Genomic DNA, 27,734 nt, shown 5'->3' on the forward strand with positions numbered 1-27,734 from the left:
TATCTGATCATCTAACAGCGGAATTTTTACTTCTTGTATTGGGAATTGTGAATACTCAATTCCATTTTCCCTTTGATAATTTCATAGTCTTGATCATATCTTCTTTCACTCATCTCTTTTCCATCCTAAAGATCCCTGGTCTCTACAATCTCTTCTCATATATGAATCATTCCACAATCCTGAATATCCCTCTTCCACCTCCTGCCCCTGTGCCCTCCTCCCCCCCCCCCCAAAAAATACCTACTTCCTTCACTTGTTTGTGTTTGTCTGATTAGGATGCTGGGAAATGAAAAAGCAGAAGCTGGAGGAATCATATTGGTAAGTGTTTTGTTCACACAACTCTTTTTATTATGTATTTCTAAATTTGTTTCTGTAAGACTTCATTTTCTAAGAATCAGGTGAATAAAATAAATGGTTTTCTTAAAATGTGGTCCCTTCTCACAAACTTGATTCTAACTGCTAGACACTTACAAAAAAAAACCCCAAACATTTCAAAAATTACATTACGGCCACTAAAAAATTGCCAATGAACAGAAAGATGCTGAGTGAAGGGTAGATGCACAGAAGACAAGTTCTTGTAAAATGTGGTTTGATAGTCCATGGAGTCCAGAGTTTAGCAAGGAAGGAATTTTACTAATCTTGGTTACTTTCCATTTCCCTCCAGTAATACAGTAAGTGATGCTCCTTTATTTACTTGTGCTATTTGATCTCCTTGAGGCCCACCATCTTGACAGCCTCACACTTACTCCCAGTTTTGCATCACGAAAAAAAGATAATTAAGTTTGTGAGTTACCATGAGTTATTCCTCTCTGTCTTCTACTACTGAGAAGAATTTTTACCTATTTGATCCTGACCATGCTGTCAATAGCTACCCTGTGCACAACTCCGTAGATGAGTTTCTTACACAAAGAGCTAATTGAAGTTCACCCCTGTAAACATTAAGTTCTTGGCTAATCTCCATTCTTAATTGCTACTTTGTACATACTCTTGACCATTTTGTTGGAGTTGGATTTGAGCACAGAGGCTCAAATCCCTTCATTACCTTCTAGCTGCTGCCTTACATTTAATAACACAGCCAGGGCAGGTAAGGGGATGATCATTGCCTTCGTGAGTGACCTGCATAGTCTACAGCTCATCAGGTGGAGAGACAACAATGTCCACAGAGATGCTACCCAGCTTGGGCCTAGACATCACCAGTCTCTTCCAAGCAGGACAAAGGAGAAAGGAGAGGCTAAATCTGTCTAAGCATAAATTTGGCACTGGTGACACCTCACCTGGAGCCAATGGGGAACAGCATCCAAGTACAGGCTCCGAGTTACATGTCTTTGGCCTACTCCACAGCCTTGTAGTGAGATTCATAGTTGTCCCCTAATGTGTCCCTCTGCTTTTTTCTCCAGACTCAAACTTAGTTTTCCTTTTTTTTCCTATGAAGACTGTTTTGAGCATTTCTGTGCTGCAGTTTTCAGAGCCTGCAGGGTGCAGGCACCTGGAGCTCCTTTTTCTGGATTGTGATAAATGAGCAACTTCACAGCATTTTCACCTTTTAGACTTCAGGGACACAGTCTGCCTTGTCCCAAGCTTCACCTACTCTTTCCATGACTTGTAGAAGTCCTTCCTATTTCTTGTTATTTTATGTATAGTAGAAGCACATCAGTCAATGGCATCTCTCCAGGATTTTCTTTTGTCAATTGTGAGGGGTAAAGAAGCCTTTCAATACCTTACAGCAACCTCTTGGTCTTCTGTCAAGAAATTTTTTGTCATCTGTCAGAGGACCCTGCTTTCTCCTTAAAGTTTCTTCTTTTGGATGTGAAAGATTTCTGACTGTGGGGGCTTTGGGGGCTCTAGGGGCTTTTCTAAGTAGAAAGTTCCTTTACCATCTGTACTTATACAATTTCAGAACTTCCCTCTAGTTCATTCTGCAGGCTCATCTGCCACTTTGCAGCCATCAGGTTTCCTTACTAGTTTTTTTATTCTCTTGCTTATTTCTGTTGCCCTTTTTTATTCTTAGTGTATTGATTACATGAGAGCATCCACAACTAATTCCTCTTTGGCTGACAGCAGGGCTTGGAGTCAGGCTCTTCAGAACTAACAGTGGGACCTTGCACAGCTTGACTCAAAAGATTAAGACTTACAAATGCCTTATCTGGACAGCCACAAGATGGGGACAAAACCCACAGCACTTTCCCTGAACGGGCCATACTTTTTTGCAGGCATTAAACTACAGTGTACCAACTCGTGTTACTCAAGTGTCTCCCTACACTGCATCCTCAAAAATTTATCATTTCTTACAAAATATATAAATGTTCAACACAGCATTATGGCCACTCTCTTCAGTCTTCAGACAACACAACTTTTCAAATAGCCTTCACGTCAAAATAAATCCTCTGCATAATGTCAACATTCAGAAAATAATCTCTCTAATTTCCTTTCACATCAGGCTTTACAGTGACATAACAAAGTAGGAAGAGGGCAGGGAAATCTGTGCACCACCAAAAAAAAACCCCACAAAACAAGACAAAAAAATCACAGATAAATCTAAAAGCATAGCAAGGGTTTTAATAGTTGTAACACAAAAGTTTTCTGTCATCTGCTTTGCCATTGAAGTTCCATGTATTTTATGCTGTCTGTAAATTTTTCATTCCTGATATACCAGGGGTTTTGGCATAGGGAGAAAGTCCTTGTACCAAGCGAAGATGCAGCAAAGCTGGCCACAAGTAGGAAAGCAGAGGAGATGGCTTGAAGCTGTGGGACACAGCAGCCAGAAAACTTCAACATGGGGTAGAAGAGACTGAAATAATAGATTTGTGTTCTCTTGCCAAAGCTGAAGCAGCTGAAAATGTGAACTCGATGAAGCATCCCAAAGTAGAGTGGCAAATAAGAAGCAGGAGGAAAGGAAAGAGGACTGACTCCAAAGACAAAAAGTTCTTCCAGTTTCCAGCAGATCTTCGAAGAGGTATTACTGAATGAGAAGATAAAAGACTGATCAGAGACCCAGAGCAAGAACCAACAGTTGGGAGAAAATGAACGGATCAGGAAAGTGTATGTGTGATTATTTTGAATATAGTTAACAGGGGAGAAGAGGTCCTTGAACTTGTCTAGGGTGAGGTCACTATTGGTCACGTTAGCTCTGCAGAGCAGTACCATTGTTCTCCCTGAAGTCTTCCCCTTTGGATGGTCAAAAGAAAATAACTGTTTTCACCATCTTCTCTTTTAATTTCAAGACACAGTGATTCGGCTCCAGCTGTTTCCACACCCTGCTTTACATCTATGGTCCATGTGACCTCTTCTCCCTCCCCCACCCCCAGCCATTTCCTCTCTGAGCTCTTCAGAACAGCTTATACCAAACAATATTTAGCCCTAATTCATTCTTGCTCCATTTCGTTACTTCTCTGAGCTACAAAGCACAAAATAGCTGCGCTTCCCTGACGAAACACAAAAACCTAACAAAAATATTGGCACTGTTGCATTCTTCTAACATGAAAGTCAACGCTGCCCCACCCCCCTCTCCCTCATTTTCAATCTCTAGCATATATATTATTAACCACGGTTTTTATTTTGCTGCTTATGAAAGAATACATGGTCGATGCGATCTTGTGTCCCTGGGATTAGGAGTTAAGACATCCCCTATAAATCAGTGTAATCTTTGTAACAGGACATTGTTGCATTGAGCATTCCTGTCTGTATGATGCATTTTCAATTACTCTACATGTTTTCTACTTAGTAAGCCAGCTTAATTCTTCGCTGTGTCACAATATTAGAACATGTCCCAGGTTAGAAAAAAGGAGCAATCTCAGAGCCCTTGTAAATTGTTTAGCCTCTGGCACTTATAAATCCAAAAACACAAGGGAAATCCCTTTCCCTTGCTTGTAATATGCCTTTAGATTTATTACTTAAAGAATCTGTTCACTTAATCCTCAGCTGAGGTCAGGGTTCATCTGCATTCTAATAAAGGTTTTAGCAAGACAAAATAAAAAATCAAGGAGCTGTATATGCCTGTTTAAGCCAGCAATGCTGCAGATAAAGTATATTCCCAAGTAAATTCTCCACCAGGAAAGAAAACAAAGCAGGAAAAAAAAAAAAGCAGGATGCTTTAAATTACTCTACACAAATCCAGACCATCTATCTTGGGCTGCTCTCTTCGACAGCTTGGCCAGGGTGGGCAGGCAAGGCAGAGGCTAAAGAGCTCTTTAGGGACCAAATTACTGTTTCAAAATGGGCCTGCTGCTCCAAGTATATGACAATATTATCTGAGAAATGTTACAGACATTGTGTGTCCTTCAGAATTCTGCTAACACATCTCCTGTGATTGGAGGCATGTGTCACTACAAAAAAAATACAAACAAAGATGTTCATTATAAATAGACTCAAGGATATCTGGATGTAGAATTAGGAAAATGACCAAAATATGGCTATGAAACTTATTAGCATTTTGTGTTGATGATCACGTTTGGATTTGCAGAAAACTAGCACACAGATGTTTTATGTTGTCTCTGTCTTTTCAGAGGGGCTTGTTTAATTTATTGGGTTTTGTGTTGGAACAAAACAGTGCTACAAATTCCCTAAGAGGTACAAGAAAGAAAGAAGCAAGATGATGCAGAGAAGTTATCTTAGCCTCTATTTCTAAGAATCTGTGTGTGAACGAGCACGTCTGTGTACATCTGTGTGTGCAATAAAAAATATTTTTTCATTATTGCAAATGAAAGTCTCTCTTTTTTGAGGAAAGATCTCAGAAAAATCTATATATACCCTGGGTTCTAGCTGATTCCACTGAAATTCAGGCAAGTCCAAGTCCACTGAAATGATGGTTATTTCTGTATTCATGGAACAAAGCTACTGTAGGCACAGTACACATTCTGCACCTCAATTTTCTGATTTAGGAGAACAGCTCTGCCCACACACCTGCCGCCAACCACCCCTCTGCAAAGATCTTCAGTGTTGTCCCTGGGGTAGTGGTGTATGACCCTTTCCAGCAGCAAGGGACAGAGATCCGCTCACCTCACTGCATCCCATGAGAAGCCATCCAGGTGTACTGATTTTCAGTAACCAGCTCACACAACTGATGCACTCTGAGCCAACAAAAACCAAAGCCTACAGATTTGGGTTGTCAAGCCTGAGATACTAGCTTCAAAACATAATGCACTGAGTAGGGTTTGTTTCCAGTAACACAAGCAGGTACTCTGCATCAGAGAAATATTTTAACACAAGCAAATACTCCACATCCAAAAAGTATTTAACAGATCACTTGTGCAAATACTACCAATTCAGAATTCACTGGAATTGTGTAGTTTACGGTGAGGTCCTGATCCCTGCCCTTCAGATAAAAAGCACCTGCATCTGTGTAGCATTTACAGGATTTCTCCTAGTTATCAATCGAGAACTAGAACAGAACCTACCACCCTTGGTGCCACAGATATTTCATAAATGAAGAAAATCCAATTGCAACTACCAGCACTGATTAAAATAACATTGTTCTACAGAATGCTCAAGGTACGAATTCAACCACACGCAGTTTGCCCTTTTTTTCAGAGATATTACTGCATGGAGCATCCCTTATCCATATTATTGTGACACAAAGCATGGCTTCTGAAGTGGAAGAGAGGAAATACTGCACTGCTTCACTTTTCCTAGATCAGCTCCTCCAGACCAAGTTTCTATGGAAAGGTGAGAATACAAAAGTTGAGGGGACAAAAGAATTCCCCTCTTTTCACTGGGTCCTCCACCTGGCCTTGCCTTGCAGGTCCTGGGTCCTGATCTGGCAATGTGATACTGCATTCAAATTGGAAGTCTTTTGCATCAGCATAAGGAATCCAATGTAGGAACAGGGAGCTAAATTATAAGCTTTTCAGGAAAAGGACTGCATTTAATCATATCTTCTCCAGCACAAGCCCATTATCTGCAATAACAAACAAAACTTACATTCTTGAATTATACCAAGTGGAATAGTCATTTATTCATTAGGTTAGGAAAATTGCTAAGTTGTCAGAGGGCACCTACTGTGAAATGTTTGCACAGAACTATGTTCAGCCCTGTTTACAAACAGAAGATAACAGCATTCAGAGGGAAATTTCCATACCATAAGCATCTATTAAGACTACTTGTTCTGCTAGTATTTGTAAGTTCTTATTTTCGTTTACTTCAGTCTCAAAAAAAAAAGCAATTTAAAAAAAAAATCAGAAGCCAAGCTGAGAACACCATTCTCCTCACAGCAGCATTGAGCCCACAGTTCAGCATATGTTGATATTGCAAAAGGCCTTTCCTTCCTTTCCAAAAGCCAGAAATAGAAGCCATTTAAGCCAACTCATCCCCAAATTGAGTTATTTTTTCACAGTTATGGGTACTGAAGGACTGTTTTTTTTTTCTTGATTTGTGATATATGACTAAGCTCATTTCTGTTCTTATACAGATTTATACCACCATAGCACCCCTGACCTCCATATCACTTCTGTTCATTTACACAACAAGATATTAGGAGCAAGCACATCTTTTTCTTGCTCATGTGTGTGGTCCTCACTGGCGTATACACAGATTGAGAGCCATTATATTATGACCAAATCACCCTTTATGAACTGAGATCTGTCAGCTGGCACTGGGCCTCTCCAGAGCTGTGTGAGTGCATGATGAGATGTTTTCATGTCATTGAGAAAAGAATTGATTAGTTGAAAAATATGGGTTATATTAACACTTTGATATGATTAGAAATTCAATTCCACAACTCTTCAATCAGGCAAAATCTTTACCAATAAGAACATTTCCACTGCATATGAGCAAACAGTTTTCTGAGGTATTCCTGATTTTCTGCACATAGTTTAAATTACAACTCTTCCTGGGAAGAAAATGATTCCTATTCTGGTCAGAGCTCATGCTCCAGTCCTAAAAGGAGCTGACTGCTTTCTGTTGGCTGTCTTTCCCCAACCTCTAAAGGCTTAACTCAAGCCACAAAAGTTAGTGGCTGGAAACCATAGGCAATCACCCTTCTCCCGATTAAATCCCAAATTGCCATCTAAAGCTCCCCACATTCAGCTTTCCAAACCCCTTATTAGACTATTTTAAAAGCAAACCACAGTGGGGTTCCAACAAAGACCATGTCTCATTGTTACAGGCTTGACTGTCAGTAACTAAAGATGTCACACATGCAGAGTGTGCCCTGTGATGAGCAACCGTGTCAAAGGAGGTTCTCTGTTAAAACACTGATACTTTAAGAGTGGGATTTTCAAAAGCACTCAGCATTCACATAACTGTTCAATGGCAATGCTCCCCAGTTAGGCCAATATTGAACACTTTTGACAATCCCATCCTACATGTTTACATAGTCTTTTAATCATTTCTGTCCAGGCTGGCAGGCCCTGGGTGCCAGAGAAGGAAGAAAAGGATTTAACAAAGCAGAAATAAAAATAAGAAAAAAATATCTAAGGTACAACAACTCCTTTAATAAAAGGTTGTTGCTTCTAAAGGGTAAAATAATTCACATTTTTAACCGAAAAAAGCTAACAGTCAAAAACCATCTACAAATAAAGCAGTACTCCAATAGTATCAAATAGTCCAGTCTGGATACACGTTTAAAGTCAAAGGCTTAATAATTAAATGAAAGAATACTGAATATCATTAGAAATTAAGACAACGTGCTCTGTAACATCAGGGAGAGCTGATTAAATGGGCAGTCTGTTCTACAATTTGGTCAGTGGCATTTTGGCATTGCAGTATAAATGGGTGAGGATTAAGTCATTTCTCAGCTTTCCTTGGCAGAGTCTTTTATTATTTACAATATTTACTTCAGGGAAGTCTTGGCATGTGTGATATTTATCTTGCTGAAAAGTGGGCCCATAAATGCCTATCACCTCTTGAACAAAGCAAAGCATTGTGATACTAATTTGGTTCATGAAGTATGTAATTCAGCTGCTTTGCACAGGGGCAACATTTGTCTCCTGCTTTATTAAACAACTATTAACCCATTTTTTTTACTTGGTACTGACACAGGCCAGGCCAGGCCACTGTCACAGACACACACTGGCCTTCTGGAGGGCTGCCTGCACACAGGAATTGTCATCTTTCAGCATGCACCCACCACCATCAGTGTGAACAGAGATGGGACTGCGAGACCAGAAGTGATGCATGGATCAAGCACTTTCAGCAGCTGGGGACAACAGTGTGGCAAGTCCTCAGTGACAAAGTAAAGAGAAACTCTCTGCTAACCTCTTTTCTTTATTCCCACAACAATCAGCTTTTCCCACCCAAAATTCTCAGCTCAGACAACAGCTCTTGCTGCAAAGGGTTCATCTTGTCCGCCCAGGTAACAAGATCTGGTTCCAGAAGGTTAGGACACAGGGTAAGCACAGAGCCTGCTCATTTCACAGAGATGATTTGGTGATAACAGCAAGTAGAGCCACGCCACATACTCCCAGAGCACCAACACAGCAAAACCCAGGAGCATTACCAATTGCACCTTCTGGCAAAAATTCCCTCTCCCACCAGCAGAAATGCAAAGTATTAACACCCATGGAATACAGATTTGCCCACATCATTGCAGACTCTGGTGTTTTACTTTTCAGTAGTCACATCTCTAATGACCCCTTACACCCGTCGAGAGCTCTTTCATGCTTCATTTCAGACTAAGTCCTAAGTGAGATCTTCACTACCCCACCTATAACATATGTCTTAGGAACTCTACACCTTCTTGGTGTTTATCGCCACCTGCACTATGAAATACATAAAGTACTGTAAAGAAGCAAGGGAAAAAAAAAAGAGATGGAGAAGAGGAAACACAAAAAGGCGACCTCCAGTTATGTACCTCTTTTTCTAAAGCAGACATCTTATACGCAAATGGTTTAGGAGTAATTTGATATTACAGAGCAACCAAGTATGGGGGAGGGAGGAATGATGTGTGCAGCTTACAAATGCAGAGAATAAATACACATTTTTAGTGAATTGAGCGTGTTTAAAATAATTTCACAGACAAGATTCACTTATCACCACAGGTGGCCTGTGTAATAGATGTTTTAGTAGAAGATGCAAAAATTCGGAATAGCAGGAATTGTTGATTACAAGCAAGAGTGTTTGCACTTAAAATCCTATCAAAACTGATCTTTGTAAGTAAATAATATTAGACTAATCTATTCTCCAGAGGTTACTAAGTGTGTACTCAGAAAATGGCATTGTCATAATGTTAATTAATTTGAGCAAACGGGGTAAGAGGGAAAGGAACTGCTTTCATGAAACTTTATCATTTCATCTTCAGAAATAGGTTAGACTAAGAGCTGATCATAATAATAAACACGTCTTAAGTGTTGTTTTCCATGAAAAAGATTGTGCAAATACTTACTTTACATGTGGAACTATTATGATTGATATTCTAAGTAAGATATCAACCAGAAAGAGACTAAAAACCCAAAGTGAAGGCGAGAGCTCTGCGTCCCCTCATTATCCAAACTACATCCAATGCACTGTCATGTACCAGCTTAGGACCCACTATCTGGTTTTGTCCTGAGATGCTGCTGGGGCATATGGCGTTCCACACAGGAGAAGATTACAGGGTCAAGACCCAAACTACCAACAACCTAGCTCAGGGCCTGCTCCTGATGAGGCAGTCACCTCCCATTAAAAAGAAAGAAAAAACGCAAGAAACGATGGGAAGAGAGACATTAAAGCACTTAGCTTTATTTTAGAGTTTCTGAACAAAGATATTGCTTTGATTCCCTTTTATCCACAGCACCTACTTTGTGTAGCTGCCTAAGTGACACTGCTTTCGGGTCCCAGGCCAGCAAAGCAAGCACACAAGAATTACTGAGTGCTGTCTACCATTCTCCCCTCCTGTACATTAGCTTGACAGCCCCTTTTCCTTGCTTGATTTGTTCCAAAATTAGGATGTCACACTTTCCTTAGCTGCACTTGAAGATGGTAGAATAGCACCTCTCCTTATCCACAAGCCAAAACACATTACAGTAACAATTAACTAAAGCTGTCAGCTATCAGTTTATCTATTTTTCTCATCTTTGTGCTCCATCCTATTTCCCCATTTTGCTTTTATAAAACAAGCATTGTCCTTCAAGCTACCACGTTCTCACCATCGTGCTGCCTCATAAGCTTCCTAAGCTGCCTCCTGTCAATGAATTTCTCTTTCTCTTCAACAAAGATATTTTTACAGGTGCAAGCTCCCTGGGATTTGTTGCACCCAGCAGGAAAAGGCACAGGCTGGCTGATGGTCATAAACAACAAAGACAACTGATACTGCAGGGCGTTTTCCCTGGAGTACTGTCTGGGAAGATGTGGCACTGCTGAGGAGAGCCTGAAAGATCGACTCATGTACCCAGCCACTTGCAGAAAATTACAGAGAACAAAAGCACATATAAATAAGTGGCATTAAAATGCAATGATATGTGTGCAAATAGGAGAGAGAAAGCCAGTTTTGTCCTAGGAAGATTTAATTGCCATTTGTCTGAAAAACTCACGTAACTCAGCCACATAACTCTAAGTACTACACCTTTCCTTAACAGAGAAGGACAAAAGCCAGATAGCCTCCGTGATACCCTTAGCATCAAATACAGTAGCTTCTATTAAAGAACATGGTTCTGTTTTTTCATCATTGTGTTCCATACATATAGAACATGCCATGAAATAATGGCAATAATGCTATGAAAAGACGGTTATTTTTATTGTTATTACAACTACAAGAGGAACCAACAACTTCCATTTAGCTAGAAGAATATATAATCATAAAGCCACTGTGTGGAAAAAAAAAAAAATTAAAAGTGCATTGGTGGTTTTATGCCTCAGTTGGTCCCCATGGCCTTGTGTAGATCCTGTAGCAAACATCTAATGTAGCAAAACCTGACATGTACTGCTCAGATGATAATAAGGACAGGTACATATTACATCCGTCTTGCAAAGATAAGAAGCAGTATAAATACACGTAGTGGGAAGTGAGAAAATACAGATCTATTATCAATCCACGGTTCAAATCCCAAAACTGCTGCACAAACAGAAGATCCAATCTATGAGAGTTTTGTATCTACAGACACTGTATGGGATTAGCTTCTACCATATTTACTAATGCAAGGGATGCAGATTTTCGCTTTAGATTTTTCTATAAAAAACATAACATGCAGCTATCTCATGCATTTATTTTCAGCTACCAGTAATCAATTGCTTGCTACCAGCTCATAGAAATTACACACAGTGGCCATTATACATGCATGAATATCCTTTACCATGCTTTCACTATTCTGAACACTAAAAATAATAATAAAGGGTCACAGTCAAGGTGACTTTAAAAACTTTGTAACAGACTGGAATTAAGACTAGGAATTTTTCAGTAGAAAGACAGGCATATAATCCTTCCATAAGAAAAACTTCTTCAGAACGGTGCCTATCCAATGCCAACCAAATCTACACGCTTTCTTCCATGCATCAATGCCACTTCGTTCAGACTGGCTGGCTTTTTCTGCAGTGACCCCATCTTGCCTTCGGTATTATTTAAAAAGATTTATAGCTGGGTGTCTCGTGTGGTGAAACATGAGCTCTGACCCCCAGGCTTGGAAGTTGTCAGGCAGAAACATTAATATTGTGCCACATTAGGAAAGAAAACTCATCAGTAGCAGCAAACCAAATGACAAAAAGTGAAACATGATTCTTCTTGTCATACATGACACTGAACAATTAAACGTACCCCAAAAGTTGTGCCCTCTAATGTGTCACCTGCTGTTGCACCAAGGCAATAACCAGTGATCCAAATCTCAGCTGTTGTGCCTCGGTTGGGGTTGCTACTGCTAAGGGTGATAAAGAACCTACAGTCACCGCAAGCAATAGTCAAATCTCACTGTGTCATGCAAAAACAGAAATACAGACAATTCTTGTCAAAAAGAACTTAACATCCAGATAGTTGGGTGGAGGATGGAGAAATACATAACCTACAAGCAGGGCATCAGGAGTCAGAACTCAGAGATGTGAAATAGCTTCTCAAAATATGCATTAGAAATCTATGCCAGCGCAAGGGACTCTCCTGAGACCCCATCTAGTAACTTTACACCATATGACTCTTCTTCACTGAAATTCTCTACAACGCTTACATAGCCAGCAAAATCATTTCATCAACAAATGTCTGTGTTTCAAGATAGTGCCTTGCCCATAAAACAGCACAAAAACCTACACCAAGATTTTAGAAAGGGCTGGCTAATTTTCATGACTTGTAAAATCAGTTCTGATGCTTCATGCTAAAAATAGGCACAAACAACCTAAACTTTAGGGAATAACCAGATTGCCACACAGGTAAGCAAGGATTTTCCTACCCAAATCCCATGGACAGAGCTTTGGTTTGGCAGAATATTTGAAGTAAGCACACGCACGTATATGTGGGTATCTATAACCTTTTCTCCACTTTCATATGCACTGATGTCAGTAATATGTAAGACTATATAGATTCAAGGTCTGAATTGGGAACACAGAATTTGCCATGTCATAAACGTAGTAACTAAAAAGTTGAAATATTATCCCCACACACATTTTGCTCAGATGTGTTTTTTGCATACAACCCATTTGTCAATAATTAACCAAAAAATAAATCTGAAATAAAAAAGAAATGAAAAGAGACGAGGAAGAGAAGGGAAGAGGAAGGGGCAGGAGGAGAACAGGAAGGCAGGGAAAGGCAAAGGCAAAGGGCGAAATTCTTGCTCTCTGCTTCTTAGCACTGGTCTCAAAAAGTCCTGTGAGCTTGAGCTACCTTGATGAAATTAGAGGAGTAAAGACAGATATGTTTAATCATTGAGGCAGATATGACTTTTTAAAAACCATATATTTTATTTAAATATTATTTCCTTTTCATAATAAAAAATGTATTAATATGTACTTTCTGACTAATCTCAGCCATACCTGGTAATTTTCTCATATCTTTAAATATTTCTTAGAACAAATGGTCTTGGGTCTTAGCATATAACATGTACACGAGTATACGAGCATGAAGAAGGTCCTGTTCCTCATTTGAGAATCCAAATTTGCTTTCTCAGGACCTCTTCATTTTATGCGCCTCTTTATAAGGGATAGAAAACCAAAAGCTGAGCAGGCAGGAGTTTTCTTCAGACATTAATCAGAGAGACTCTTAATTCTTAAGGCAAAAGGAAGCACAGGCAGGCATTTTCACCAGCTTCATGTATTGTTTTTGTACCTTACTGAGCTCTTCTAAAATTCTGGCATGCCAGAACAGTTGTGGAGCCCTATCACAATTTGTACCTCTCCTGACGCACTGCTAATACCTAACTTATATGCACCACTAAGCATGGACACAGCCCCTCTTCTTCTGAATGGTCTGCTCACTAGATGCACACAGGGACATACATAATGCAGAAGTCTACTGCATCAAAAGTGGAGTATCACAAGTATTTCTGGTCTTTATATGGTGTACAGAATAAAATATCATCTTGGTTGCAAGGCCAAAAACCTGGCTTCTGTAAAAGGTATACATGAGCAAGACCTTACACATTTCTTTCAAAAAACATTTGCTCTTTTAATTAAAAGTCTAAGTCATCTTGTGGCATAGCATGTAAATCCTGGAAGTTCTGGGGTGCAAATTGTGGTTACCTAAATATACCTAATTAACTGAAAAAAAAAACCTCCCCATTATAATCAAATTTTACATATTATCCTGACTTTTCAAAAAATTACACAACCTCAAAAAACTTCTGAAAAGTTTGGCCTAAGGCACACCCATAAATGCAGAGGTGTGGGACACAGAAGATTTTGACTTTCTGAGAAAATGAAACAACATGAATACCAAATTTTCCTGGCTCACTCCATCTATCCTGCTACGCTTACAGCAGGATACCTACCTTCCAGTACTTTCAGAAGTTTTATATACACGCCATACAAATAAAAAAGAGCACTACATATAGAGAAGCAGGGGATGAAAAGAAAAATGCATATAACTAACACAAGAATAGAAGTCCATATTGCCTTGATATAACTGCACATTTAAGCCACCTCCTCCCTGCCCACCCCGAGTGAATATAGAAATCCACCATGGCCCGGAAAGTGTAAAGACCAGGGCAATTTACAAATGCCTCGTAAGAGCAGAGAAAAAACTGGCAGCCAGAGGACAAATGCTAAGATCATGTGCTTCCCAAACCTGCAGACTTTCAATTAAATTAAGTTCTAATAATTGTGAATACATTAGCAAATATCAAAGAGTGAGATCAGAATACAAAGAGAACATATGGGAGTTATTTGCAACAGATCTGTTATTTGCAAAGCATAGTCAACTGTCTATACAACAACCATGACTATTCAGTTGAAGTTTCACAAATGCTAATCAGGAATAGGGTTTTTCAATGATTTTCAGATCAAATAAATTGAGAACTTTGGAGAAATCTACTACATTTTCAAGGTTTTTTGGCTGAAGGGAATTTGTCGTGCCAGTCTAAAGATTTTTTTTTTTTTTTTTTGGTCTGGGTATTTCCACACACACGTGTACAGCCAGGAAATTGGACTTAACACCCAAGAAGGACCCAGCAAGCAGAAAACTCGAGCAGAGATGAGAGTTGCACAATGCTGATGCCATCTCCTTTGTGCATTTAGGAAAGGCAAACAAGGCCTGACAGAACGGCTCAGAAAGAGCATTTCGCCTAGGGAACTGTAGGTAAGGCCAAGACTGTACATGTTGCAGTCTGAACGTCTGGGACAGATAAACAGTGCATGCAAAGGTCTAAGTTCACAAGGACCAACATGCTGAAATTGCTGATTTTGCAATGAAGTTGCTCTGCATGCATGCTGTAAACCTGCCACACATAGGTAGCCTGAATGCAGGCAACACATACCCTTTACCAAGGAGTGCACAATAGCCGCAAAAAAAATCAGGAAAAATTACATGGCATATGGATTTTGCATATGGTGAGGCACTTGCCCATGTATACAATATAAAGAATAGCCCCCAACCCTGAGTTCAAGACACTTTGTTTCAGAGTATCCCCTCTCCCAGCAAGTCTCATCCCAAAGCTGAAGATGCCTCCTCCCCCTGCGAACAGACATTCCAGGACATGGCAGAAGTGACAACAAAGTCTGAGGTTTGTTTAAAGAACCCAAAGTCTCACAGGGCAACTGGCCAGGACTGAAGAGTACTTTACAGGATGGCCAAACTTCTCCAAAAACAAGGAGCCAGGTCCATACACCATACTGGTAACTTAGAAGCTACCTGCAGCCTCTCAAATGGCTTGCAGTATTTTTTCCATGTCTCTCTCTATCCAGCAACCCCCCTTATCCCCAAAAACACCTCTGTCAGATACCTCACCAATAATAAAGAACCCTTACAAAGACAATACACCCCCTTGTGAGTTTCAGAGTTCATGTAGAAAACCAAAGTTAATAGTTTTTCAATACTATTTTCATTTCCTGCCCACGATCCCAGTTCAGTAAAGTATTTAAGCATGTGCTTTAAACTTTGTACTAGAAATGCATTTATGTGCACGCTCAAGATGCACTCCTACCTGGTCCTTTTCCCGACTCCAAACAGACGTGCAGAAGAAGGATAACATGGGATAATTAACATTTGCAGTACACATTCCATTCATTTGAATTTTACTTTCTGCTCAAAAAACACACTTGTAATTTCCACACTGCTATTTAGAGTAACTTTCAATCAATATGACAGTTTAAAAAAAATGATTTATCATATGTAAACAGCCTGAAGCAAATGCATCCAACAAAAATAAAATATTTACAAATAGGAATACCAAAGATTTTCATTTCACTCTAGAAAATGAAAGAAACCTGCTTAAAAACAAGTTAAATGGGCAATGTATTTTTCCAATAAAAGTTTTTTTGTTTTTGATTTTTTTTTTAAGATAAGTTGACAGATATTTTACTAAAATCATTAAGACAAGATGACAATAATTTCTAGGTATGTTAACTAAACTATTGCTATCTAGATCATGTGATGCATGTCACAGTTTTCACATTAGGTGCAGAAGCAGTTTAACAGTTTGAAAGTCAATCATGTGAGTATCCTGTGCACTAGCTTTCATATTCCTTATCTAGAACATCATCAATGAAGGGACAGATATAAATATACCTGCATGTAACTTTAGCAATAGATTTAAGGTAGGTGCTTATTAATATCATGAAGATATGATTCTTAATGATCTGGGAGCACAGCCTTATATAGGTTTGAATAATGACATTGTCTCATTGCATGCATAGTTTGTGCTTTTGTCTCAGACAGGTTCATTTTTCACTGGAGGGGAAAGGTTCATATCGCACGAGGGGGGTAACCAGTTGATGTTACAAGGCTGACGATTAGCCCCCTCGCTGTTCCACATGACACTGGGAAGGACTCCAGCAGGCATCCTTAATGCCTGCTTCAGCATCTTGAAGAAATTAATGAACACAGCTTCGATGGCAAAACATTTCAATCAACCCCAACCAGCTGTGCCTACCATTTAAAAAAAATAATAATTTATCTATTTATTTAAAAACGGGCTTATCAAAAGTTTCTTTGCAGGATACAAGTTATTTTGGGAGTAAGAGAGGGAGGAATAAAAAGGAAGAAGGACAATGGTGGTTAGTGCCAAAAGATGCACGATGGCCCCTGTGTTTGTTGAACAAATTAAGCACGTTCTGGTTTTTCACCTGCTGAAGTAGCAGCAGTGCATATGGCCCAGAAGTTAAAAATAAGGAAATATGCATATATTACCATACTTAATGGACGACCCTCTCCATTTAATATGCAAATTTCCTGAAATATTACTGAATGCCGTCTGTTCTAAATGAATAAATTTGAATTGCAATTAGAATAATCCTTTATAATTAATGAAAACTGTCAATTTTGGTTCATAAGTAATTTGATTAACAGGATGATGGGACACTTATCAAGTTCACTGGACTGCTAGGGTATGAGAAAGCTGACAAGGAAAATAAGGTGGTCCAGGCACTTAGGCACCACTGGAATATTATCCTAAATTATTGATAACATAAGCTAATGAACTTCAGAAAGTGAACTCTGCATGCTTTATTTAAAGGGACAGTGCAGCGGGGTGATAAGTACTAGTTTGGTCATGATAGCCTTCTCCAAAATACAGTCCTGCCATTACCCACTCTAGGGGCGGGGGGAGATCCACAGGCAACACCACACACCTACTTAAACCTGAAATTTACACTTTCCAGCTGCTTCCAGAGAAGGAAAAAATGTTCACACCATAAATGTAAGAAAGGGACAATGCAAGCCAGGTGGAACACAGTTTATATAATGTACCACAGACTCTATTTTATGTTGTATTTCCATTGGTTAAAAAACAGCACTCACTACACCTGGTTTTCCATCCTTTTTCTTCCTATCATCTACCATGCAATTGGCCAACAATGTTTTTTTTTAAAATGTGCTTTTGCTAATTGAAATCAGGAGAATGTTAATGTATCGGTTTCAGTTTTATAAGAAAAGCAATTTTAAAAAAAACAGCCACTACACACCCAAGAAAAACCCCAACTGTGAGGCCATCATTTCCCTCAACCCACGTGTTCACTGACATCATTCATGCCATTCTGCCACAAATGGGAAAGATGACTGTAGGCCAAAACTCTGGGCTGATACACCACTCCTCCATAATTCCATTAACTTCAGGGGTCAGGGAGGATGTAATTCAATGCAAAAGTTGCCCATAATGGCATTTTAAATTAGTACACCCATCAGCGCACACATGCTGCAATTCTGATCATCTACATAATGAGCCCAAATGTAATATAGGTGAACCTTAGTAAAAATATCAAATCTGTGGCAATGTCTGAGGATATTAAGTTTCCCAAACCAGTTTAGTTTTTGAATGAAAAGTTCAGCTGGATATGCTATGCTGCCACAAAATGGATATGGTGAAATCAGAAGGATATTTTTTTCTTTTGCCCTCAGTCTGTCCGCTTACAAAGACGTTCTAAAAACACGTTTGACTCCATACACATCATTCACCTCTCTTATGGAACTATGTCATATTTTATGTATTGCATATGGCATTTATTGTATGCAATTATTCCATCTCGCCCTCACACAGCTAATGGAACAGTTCTGAATGCACCCTCAGAGTACGATCTCTTTCCAAACATCCTGATAGAGCACATCCTGGATACACCCACACAGTATAAATGGAATCCAGTGCAATCCGGCCTTTTATATCTTACAAACAACACAAGTTGAAAATGGTGAAATCACATGCTGAATGAGACTACCCTTCGTCTGAGCACAGGCACAGTGCCAGTGGATTCTGGGAGATCGTTTGTAAAAGCCTGCTGTTGTATAACAAAAGCCAGTGTGCATGAGCAAGGTATGTTTTTAAACCATTACAGCACTGAGAACTCAAAACAGATTTTCAAGAAATCACTGAAAGACACTTCTGCGACCTAGGGACTACATCTCTGCTAAGTTTCAGATTCATGCACTCTAATCACCAAGCCACCAGCACTACCTACAGGAAGGCCACAACTTTGAGTAAAATGTACGCGTTCACATACTCAAGAACAATACCTCATTTTTTAATCAAACTTTCTGATAATGTTCAGATCTTGCCTAATGCAGAACATTTCAACACAGGAGGTAACATTTGTCAAAAGTACAAGCACCTGGAAAAGGCTTTTTGGAATCGAAATGCTCCAAACCACAGGTGTTGTTATAGGTAGGCATTATTAGAATTTGCAAAGCCAGAAATGAGTTCACTTTACTAACCCTGACCTATATTCCTATGTAGCCATTTTAGCTTGCTTTCAACAAGAAAAAATAGTTACTGCAGCGTTGAGCAGAATCAGACATACTCAAACACTTGTGCTCAGATCTTGGTACAGTGCTCATCAGTATGGCAAATAAACCACATTACAAAGAAAACAATGCCATAATTGGCCAGTGGGCCAGTTTCCTGTCTTCTTCCCCTGAGGCAATCAGGCCTTTTTTTTTAGTCTCATTTCCTAAGGAAACGAGGATCTGTGAGATCACATTGTCTGCTCATGAGTTCCTCCCCCTAACAGTTTTAACCCCTTGTCCATTCTCTGCATAAGTCTCAAAAAAGTAAAGTTTTGATATTTTCATGAAAATGAGTACCTCAGCAGAAAAAGAAGCAAGTTCTCCCATGGAAGGAAAGACAGGTACAACTCAACCAGACAAGCAACAAGTGCATCCTTGCACAGCCCAAGTGGAAGGGAGCACAGGATATGAGGAGCACAGTTAAGGGACAGTTACAGAGGAAGGCAGAAGAGGACTGGATGTTTGCAGCGGAACTTAGGTTCATAGGAAAGCAGTGAGAATATTGGAGTGAGGGCTATAAAGGTTATGTCAGTGATCAAAGAGCATTATGATGACAAGCAGATATGATGAATGGAGTTATTGTGATAAAGGAGCACAGGAAACAATACAAATCTGTAGAAAAACAGGGTTTAGTTCCATTAGGTCCACTGTTCATGGAATAAACTCTTATTTCAACAAAGCTATATCCTTTTTTGTATGTCTGTTTCTGCCTTCCCTTCACTATCCTTTTAAACTTATTTTTTTCTTGCTGGTTTCACTGTGGGTATGGAAAAGCATCCTTTGGAAGGAGTAAGACACCAGCAGACTTGCACAAGAAACCACTAAATTATCAGTCATGCATGTAAACATAAGAAAGGTTACATTTATGTCACTGACTTCACTCCTTAATAGGATGTGGAAATTATGTGCAACTCCACCATGCCCCTTTTCACTATCTCCCTACTTTCATAAACATTTGCCCCAATCTTCTTAAGCAGAGATGTCCTTTAAGAATCCAGCAACCATTTTAGGAACTCTAAGGGAGCATTTATTACCCCAATTTAATAACAGGATAAATGAGGCAGTAAGATGCCTCTTAACTCACCATGTGACTACAGCAAGAGTAATAATACAATGCAAACAGTGAAGTTAAGAAGTCCTATGACTAGACCACAAGACCATACTTCCCCTTCCCTTAGAAATCTACCGTTCTAAAAGCAGGAGATCAACTAGCATTACCCATTTGGATATGTGAAGGTTGAACCAGGATAATCTGGATAAGTAAATACTAACCTAAACAAAACCACACAAAACGATTGGGAAAACCTCCCATTCCGAGTCTGCGGTATCTTTTACTATATATAATGAAGGGAAGTTCTTCATGATCTCATAAGAGCAATAAAGACCCATCTTAATGAGGAAACACTTCAGCTAAAGTGCAGCTAAAAGTTCCTATTGCAATCTCTTATTTTATTCATTCATGCAACATCGGAGAGTTTCATTTGGTACAGTTCTAGATTCTGTAGTGGGGTGAGACTGAACCATCCACTAAACAATTAGCAACAACATCGGAGACGTAGCTGAAGGACGTACCAACAAGTTGGACAGAAAAATGCCTCTATTTAATTCTGTCACGTGAATGGGAAGCATAAAGATAATATTCTCCTGGTAGAGCTTCAGAATTATGATGGCAAAGAGCAATCCCCAGCAGGTGAACAAAAATATCTGTTGGGAAAATAACTGAGGTTTGGAAGTTTTTCCCTTGGGTGATATCAGTAACCATTCTATCAAATAGGACCTATCTATCTGTTCTTATTTTATTCCTATTATGATGGCATCCAAGAACCATTATCATTTGCTCTTCTTGGTGACTAATGCTGAAACAACCAAGGCAAGAGGAAACAGAAAATAAAAAAATAAAAAAAACCCTCTACAGCAGATTTTAATGGCATAAACCCTTCTGGATATGGATGTAAATAATAAACTTATTTATTCATGCCCCTTAAATATATTTATTTTTTTCTTCACTGTTTTCTAAGCTAAGAAGATGAATCATTTTCAAACTGTTGAGGTTGGGAAGGAAAGGTTGAAATAGGGCAAGTTATACAAGGCTTTGCCCCAAACAAATGAAAGTCTTTGAGTGAATTATGGTCTGACTAGTTTCTTTTTTAAGACACATCAAGGCATTTCAGTATGTGTCAATAAAAGCCCACCTGGAGGAAGAAATTACAGAGTACTGGAAAGAACGCCAAGATTACTCAAGTCTTTGTGTTTTCATTTGTTTTAAATCTGTGTGTTGTTAAAACAAATGTAGAAATTAGCCATATGGGAACTTAGTTTTGGTGCAATATCTTCATCTGTCACCGCATTTGGAAAAAAGCGCACACACAACAGGATCAGTGGCCAGGGAGGGAGGGTGAGAACAGCACACAAGGAAACAATGCTGAACATATGCACAGGATTTTGACCTCGCAGCATGGTGACTAATGATTATTTCATAAATATTGAAGCTGTGATGGATTATTATTACCGAAGGGGTACATTTTTAAAGATCATCTAACAGTTACTGTATAGAAAGGTAGCTCACATCTCTCACTGGGATAACCTGCCCTTATACGCAGAGTATCTTACCCAAGTGAAAATCACACACTATTTTCAATTCAAACCTTAGACCCAATCCATGTAAGACAGGGGCTTAATAGCTTTCCAAACTCTCATTTGGCCTCAGTTATACAACCAGCTGACACTGAAAATAATTAATGCCCTTTAGGACTCGCATCTGCTCCTATGGTTCCATGTCAAGGTTTTTAATTGGGCTATTTTGGCATTTGGAGACAATGGCAAGGTGAAATAACCTTTCTTTAATATTTCTGAGGTCAGAAGTTAGTCCTGCCAAAGGTCATCCTTCAGGTTCACAAATGAGTCATTTGTATCACCTAATGCAATCTGTGACTTGCAAATTGCACTGGGAGATGTTATAGTGCATTAATTAGTCCATGTGGTGAATACTGAATTCATCATTACCAGTGAAGCCTGTGCAGGCGTGCCAATACCCGTTTTGGTGGGTTGCAGTAGCTGATTATATTAGATGTTCTCCTTCAAACTGTGGCCTTTAATATCAGGCCTTGTTTGCTGCTAAAAACAAAGACAAGGACAAAGTGGTACTCTCTCACTAAACAGTGCAATGTAGAAAACTTACATGTCAAGAGTTCCCTGAGTGTGCAAGAAGCTACCTCAGCCCATTTATTTGGCTTCTACTTCACAGATACTGTCATCCAGTACTCCCACAACTGACCATAGCAGGATTGCACTCAAGTCAGACGACTGGTTGACACTTTAGAAACTGGGCTGTTTCAGTTGTCCTCTGCTCTTTTGAGCCTAAAGAGAAGTTCTGATTGGTTTTTTTTAGATTGTCTGGTTGGTTTTCTCCATAGCTGTGGGGATTACAAGCTTTAAAAACAGACAGGCATAAACACTAATTAACTGCAATTCTCAAGTGACTGCATGTCTACAAAAGCAGGGCCTTTTGGAAAAGCACGATAAAATTGTAAGAGCAGCAGTAACATCTTCCAGTGAGGATCTGGTTATTGGGCAAATGTCCCAAGTTTCCCAGATTTTATTTCCAAAAGCCATGTGTTGCTATCATCTTGTACAGGGCACTGAAAACCAGCTAATGTCTCCAGCAGCTTGGCACAGGGCAGAGCCACTCTCCTCAGGCCTGAGAATCTCTCCAGGGGCAGAGGTGGGGCTGCTCTGTCACTCTACAGGCCTCCATGGCCCAAATCTCCCCCTGCACTCATGTTCTGTGGCTGGTGCTGTGCTCCCTACATGCACTACATTCATCGTAGCCGTTTGCCCTGCAGCTTTTCTACATTTAGGGTCCTTCTATGCCCAAAGATAGGTCAATACAAATCCCGAGCCCATGTTTTAAAATCAACATTCAGTCAAGCTTCCTTGTTGCAAAGAAACCTTGCAGAGAATTTCACCCTAAGTCACAGTCTGATCTTTCAGCTGGTTGGCAGCTATTGCCTATAATGAAGGGATTATTAATTTCTGTTTCAAAGGGATAGGAGATCAGGATATGGACACGGCATGACTGTACCATCTGTGCGGTTGACATATATTGATTCATACCATCTTCCCATCTGTCCTTGACACTACAGAGCATCAGAGGTCACAATCAACTCTTTGCTGGAATTCCCCCAAAAAACAAGTTTTCATCCAGTTCCGTGTCAAAAACTCTTCAAACCACTTTTACAGAAAATGGATCACCTCTTCAGTGTATTATAGAAACTTACACATAGCCCACAGTTTGGCCTTCTAAGTATATAGGACACAAGAGGTATAATAACGAACAATATTTCTTGGCAGTGCTAGGTTAACGGTCAGACTTGATGATCTTAGAGGTCCTTTCCAACCAAAACGATTCTATGATTATCAAACAATGACAAACAGGAGCTTCAGTGCCCCTTAATGAAAGGCTCAGGCTCTTGAAACAATAAGGGGTTGAAGAAGCTATGAAAATTACTAAAGCTCTAAAGAGATTTACATACATATATTACACTAGGTACAACAACCAATCAGAGCAGAAGGCTGAGAAATGTGAAGTTTGGTTGCATGTGCCTATGGAAAGTGATGGGGAAAAAACGAAAACCTGCAGCTGAGTAAATCATGAAATGTATCAAAGTCTCTGGAGACGACCTAGTTTTGTTTTCATGATAGGTACCATTTTTTTTCCTGTCATCCTATGCAAATTGCTAATAGCTAAGAAATGACAACTTTTGAAATGGCCATTTCTGGCATTTGTCAGTTTAAATATTTTATCTGACATAACCCACAATATAACTGGAAGCACTGCATGTAATCTAGGCTTAAAGAGCGCTCATGCAAAACTGTGTTTTCAGTGAGTTACAACTGTCCCAAAACAGCCCTGGGTTAAAACACGTCATGCTTTTTTCTCACTCCAAAGAACTGGCTGAAGAAAATCCAACCAGATTTGAGCAAGCCTGGAATTTTAAATAGTCTGTGGTAGAAGGAATGGCAATTACACAATGATTTTTTTTGTTGTTGTTGTTGCTGTTGTCACAGCAAGGACACAGCACAAGTTAATCCTCAAACTTACTCTTAATAATAAAATTTAGTCCTCATGCACTGCTTTCTTCTTTGGGCTATCTTACCAAGCTAAACTAAGTGAAATCACAAAAATCCTCACACCACCTTTTTCACATTTAAAAAACAGGAAGGCAAGATGACAACATGGTCTGCCTGGGTATAAAACCTGAAGTTGTAAGCCCTGGTTTGATTTATGACCATGGCTAACACTACTAAACTCTAAGTAAAGAAATTGATACTAGTAAAGTGTTAGCATAATCTGAAATCTCTCTACTGTTGTTGGAGTGCAACAGTGAGTAAAAGTCACAGTGAAAGAGCTCATGCTGGATCCAACTTGTAGTGCCAACACGGCAACTTCATGTGCCCAGCCAACAAAAACATGCCCAAAAAGCCATGGATCTGGCCAGCTGGGAACTCTCAGGTGACAACAGCACCTTGGCAGGTGCTTCTCTACCTGGTTATCCATCCCCATTTGCTAGGACAGCCCATACCAGCCAAGGACAACTTGACATATTTTACAGCAGCTGTGCAACCTCTCCAGATATTTTAAACAACCCAGCCAGCTCCTGAAACTCAATGATAGCAACACACCACTGTTGTGGTTTATACCTGATACCTCCCATCTGCATCAGCTGTGCTCACCCAACTGATGATTTTTATGAATCAACTTCTGAACACATCCATCTAAAACAGGTGACAGCGCACTGGGGTGTGCTGGCTGCCTGCCCTCACTTTTGGCAATCTTCCTTCACCCCTGCCTTGCCTGCAGGGGCTATGCTTTGCCTTTCTGCGCACCTCTTTCCCTTCATGATAGCACCGCACACCGTCCCCGCAGCTCCGCCATGACGCAGCCACCTCCTGCATGGAGCTCAGGGACTTGCGAGAAGGCCAGCAGCCGCCCTGAAAACATGAAAGGCCTGCTCGTTTGGGGGTAGGGGGCATTTCTGCTTTCAGTTTACTAAACAGCAGAAAAAACAAGGGAGGGGACCAAAAAAACCAAACGAAAGGCAGGGATGTTAACGCAGAGAAGGGGGCTGGCAGCAGGCGAGGGGCCGCCACAACATGGCGCCTCAGCCGGGCCCGCAGGAAGGTTCCGGTCCCCGTGGCCAATGGGGCAGCCGCGGCGCGAGGCCGCCCTGCGCTGCCACCTGGCGGCCGCCGCCGCTCATTGCGTCCGGCTGCCCGCCGGCGGGAGCCGCGTCCCGCGCGCACGGACACCGGCTCTCCGCAAAAAAAACCCTCGTTTTTGTCATCCCCCCAGTGCCAGGCACGCCCAGGGGCGAGGGTTCGAGGGGGTTATGCTGTCTGGCCGTGCTTTTGGACACGAGAAAAGACTGTAAGCGTGGGCCGTGTGGACACACATCAACTCCCTCACGGCCTTCCTCACCCACGTTCAGCCCCTGAGGCCTCACGGGACCTCGCAGTGCGAGGCCAAAAGCCGATAACGTGAGGTAATGGCATTAATATGAGGTAAAATATTGCCACATTATTGTTAACCTTTTAATAAAGGCGTTGAAAACTGGGCTCCATCCATTAACAGCTGCCCAGGAGTCGGGATAGTAGTGGACATTTCTCCACGTTAATTTACTGTGGTCTATCACATAGTAAAAGGATCTAGTCAAGCTGCAATCCAGTCAGCTTAAAAGTACACATACAAAATAAGGCCTTGGGTTTTACAGTTTGACTCCCTGCCCACTGTTGAGGTTTCAGAATCACGTCCCTCTTGTGTGCCTTCCCCTCGCCCCCAAAAATCTTTTTTTCCTCTGCTCCCACTGTGGCGTACCAAGAAACAGGGAAAAGTAAAGCGTTGGTCCATCTCCCATGAAAGCTCTGTGTAATATGAGACACTGTATAAGGCTCTACTTGTATTAAACAGAACCTATCTAAAATGAAACCACTGAAAGTGCTAGGTGGTTAAGTACCTTGAAAATTGTGTTTCAAGGGTATGTCAGGGGATTTATCTTTGCTGAAGTGGATGCGAAGCCAGCCCTTTCAACACATTTGCTGTAGACATCACAAGAAATCAAAGTCCTGGAGCCTATAGGAGCTGAGACACCATAGTGGCTGATCAGAGCACATGGATTTACAGTCACAACAGTTACTGACAACAAAGTGTAGGTGCTGTGCAAATCCCCACACTCTGACTAGCAACCAGTGGATGACAGACAAGCAGGAGTACTAGGACTGCCCTGAAGTACAAGGATAATAAGACTGTCTGAAATTACAGCAAATAAACCAGTCAAATAGCAGAGAAACTATTAAAAAGGCGTAAACACCAAATGGGTCATCTTCCATTATTTTTTGTACCTGCCTGAGTCCATGTTATTTCACTTTGTAATAAAAGGATAAGGAGACCTTTGTAGTTAATTTACTGAGGTCAGAGAGTTATGTGCGTCTTGAACAGCCTTCATAACTAAACAGCAGGAGCATTATTGATCATCTCAGAGCTCACCTGAAGGGAGAAGCCTGAATTTTATTATAATTTACTTCTGTAAATCTGTTATAATGCCTACCGGTTCAGTCTAGCCATTTGGGTACGGCTTTTACCTGTTCCTATGTTTATTCTGTACATGCTCTGTTCTATCTCCTTAATGCAAATAAATATGTTTATGTATGTTGTTTTAAATAAAATACACGAGTAAGTGTGAAAATACAGATTTCTGTGGATACGAATTCACTTTGCCTTTTCTCTACCTCCAGAGCAACAGGGCAATCCAGGAATCAACTATCACTTATCCCTGTAACTTCCTGTAACCTTCCTGTCTGGGCACAGAAAAGATAACCTCTGCCCCAGAAGGCTCACAGTCTAAAATGCTTTGTCCCATATAACCTCACTGCAGTAACCCTTTCTGCATCTTCATTCTCCATCTCTTTGCCATGAATGCTTTAAGAAATAAAGCTTCCCTACCTTCCTTTTTATTGATGCAAAGGGAAGCAAAGACTTTTCGTGGTCAACAAGTGAACGGAGCAGAATCACAGCAACTAATGCTTGCATCTAGAACAAAACCACCTCCAAAATCTACGTGCTTGCTCTAAGCCAAGGAAACATTCCTACAGCATCTCATGAGCACTGCTTCATCAGGCAACAAAATCAGCTGACATACTAGCCACAAGCAGGCTAAGCAACCATAACAATGTTTTTTGCCTCCCATGCAGACCTTTGAGCAGTTGCAACTGGCAGCAACTAAACCACATAATTCTCTGTTAAATAAATTACCAGAAAATAAAAATAGATAGAAGCCCCATTGCTTAACATATTCATCCCCACATCTGGATGATAAAATATAATTCTTATGGCAAAATATAATTTTTAGGCGCTATGTTCCCTATCTGCAATTACATCAAAATCACATTAATTGAGCTATAACACTGTCAGGCCCGGCAGCTGGGAGGCACATCCATACATTCTAAAGAGGTGGCCATTAATTCAGCGCTCCGCAGCGTGGCAATGAAGCTGGGATGTCCGTTCCCCAACGTGATTTACTGTCTTTCAAGCTGCTTAAGTGGGAACCTCTACAAAAAGATTTAAGTTAAGTGACTCTTATGCCGAGCTGGAGCTCATTTATTATTGAATTAAGTTTTCATTTCTTTTAAAGGGAAAGAGAAATATAGTTTTATTTGAAAGAAGGTAAACCAGTTCCAAGAAATCAACTATTACAATTCAGGAAGCAAGAATATATATTTGTGGGTGACAGTGGTATTTTGGTTTTGCATTGGTGTAAAGGCAAATTAAAAAATTATATATATACTTATAAATGCACATATGTATGTGGTATATGTACGTGTCTGCTTTTAGGTGTATATATATGTATGCATATGAATACAGATTTGGAAATAAATATATATGTAATTACAAATGTAAGTACAGATTACATGTATCTAATACATTTAT

General features: G+C 40.1%; 1 protein-coding gene across 9 annotated transcripts in view; it reads right to left on the reverse strand.

Annotated features, from left to right (window-relative positions):
* The window catches only part of EBF1 (EBF transcription factor 1), a 282,156-nt gene that overhangs the window by 137,235 nt on the left and 117,187 nt on the right, over window positions 1-27,734 (reverse strand). The window lies entirely within an intron of this gene.

This window comes from Nyctibius grandis, chromosome 10 (assembly GCF_013368605.1).
Source record: "Nyctibius grandis isolate bNycGra1 chromosome 10, bNycGra1.pri, whole genome shotgun sequence".
NCBI classification, from domain to species: Eukaryota; Metazoa; Chordata; class Aves; order Nyctibiiformes; family Nyctibiidae; genus Nyctibius; species Nyctibius grandis.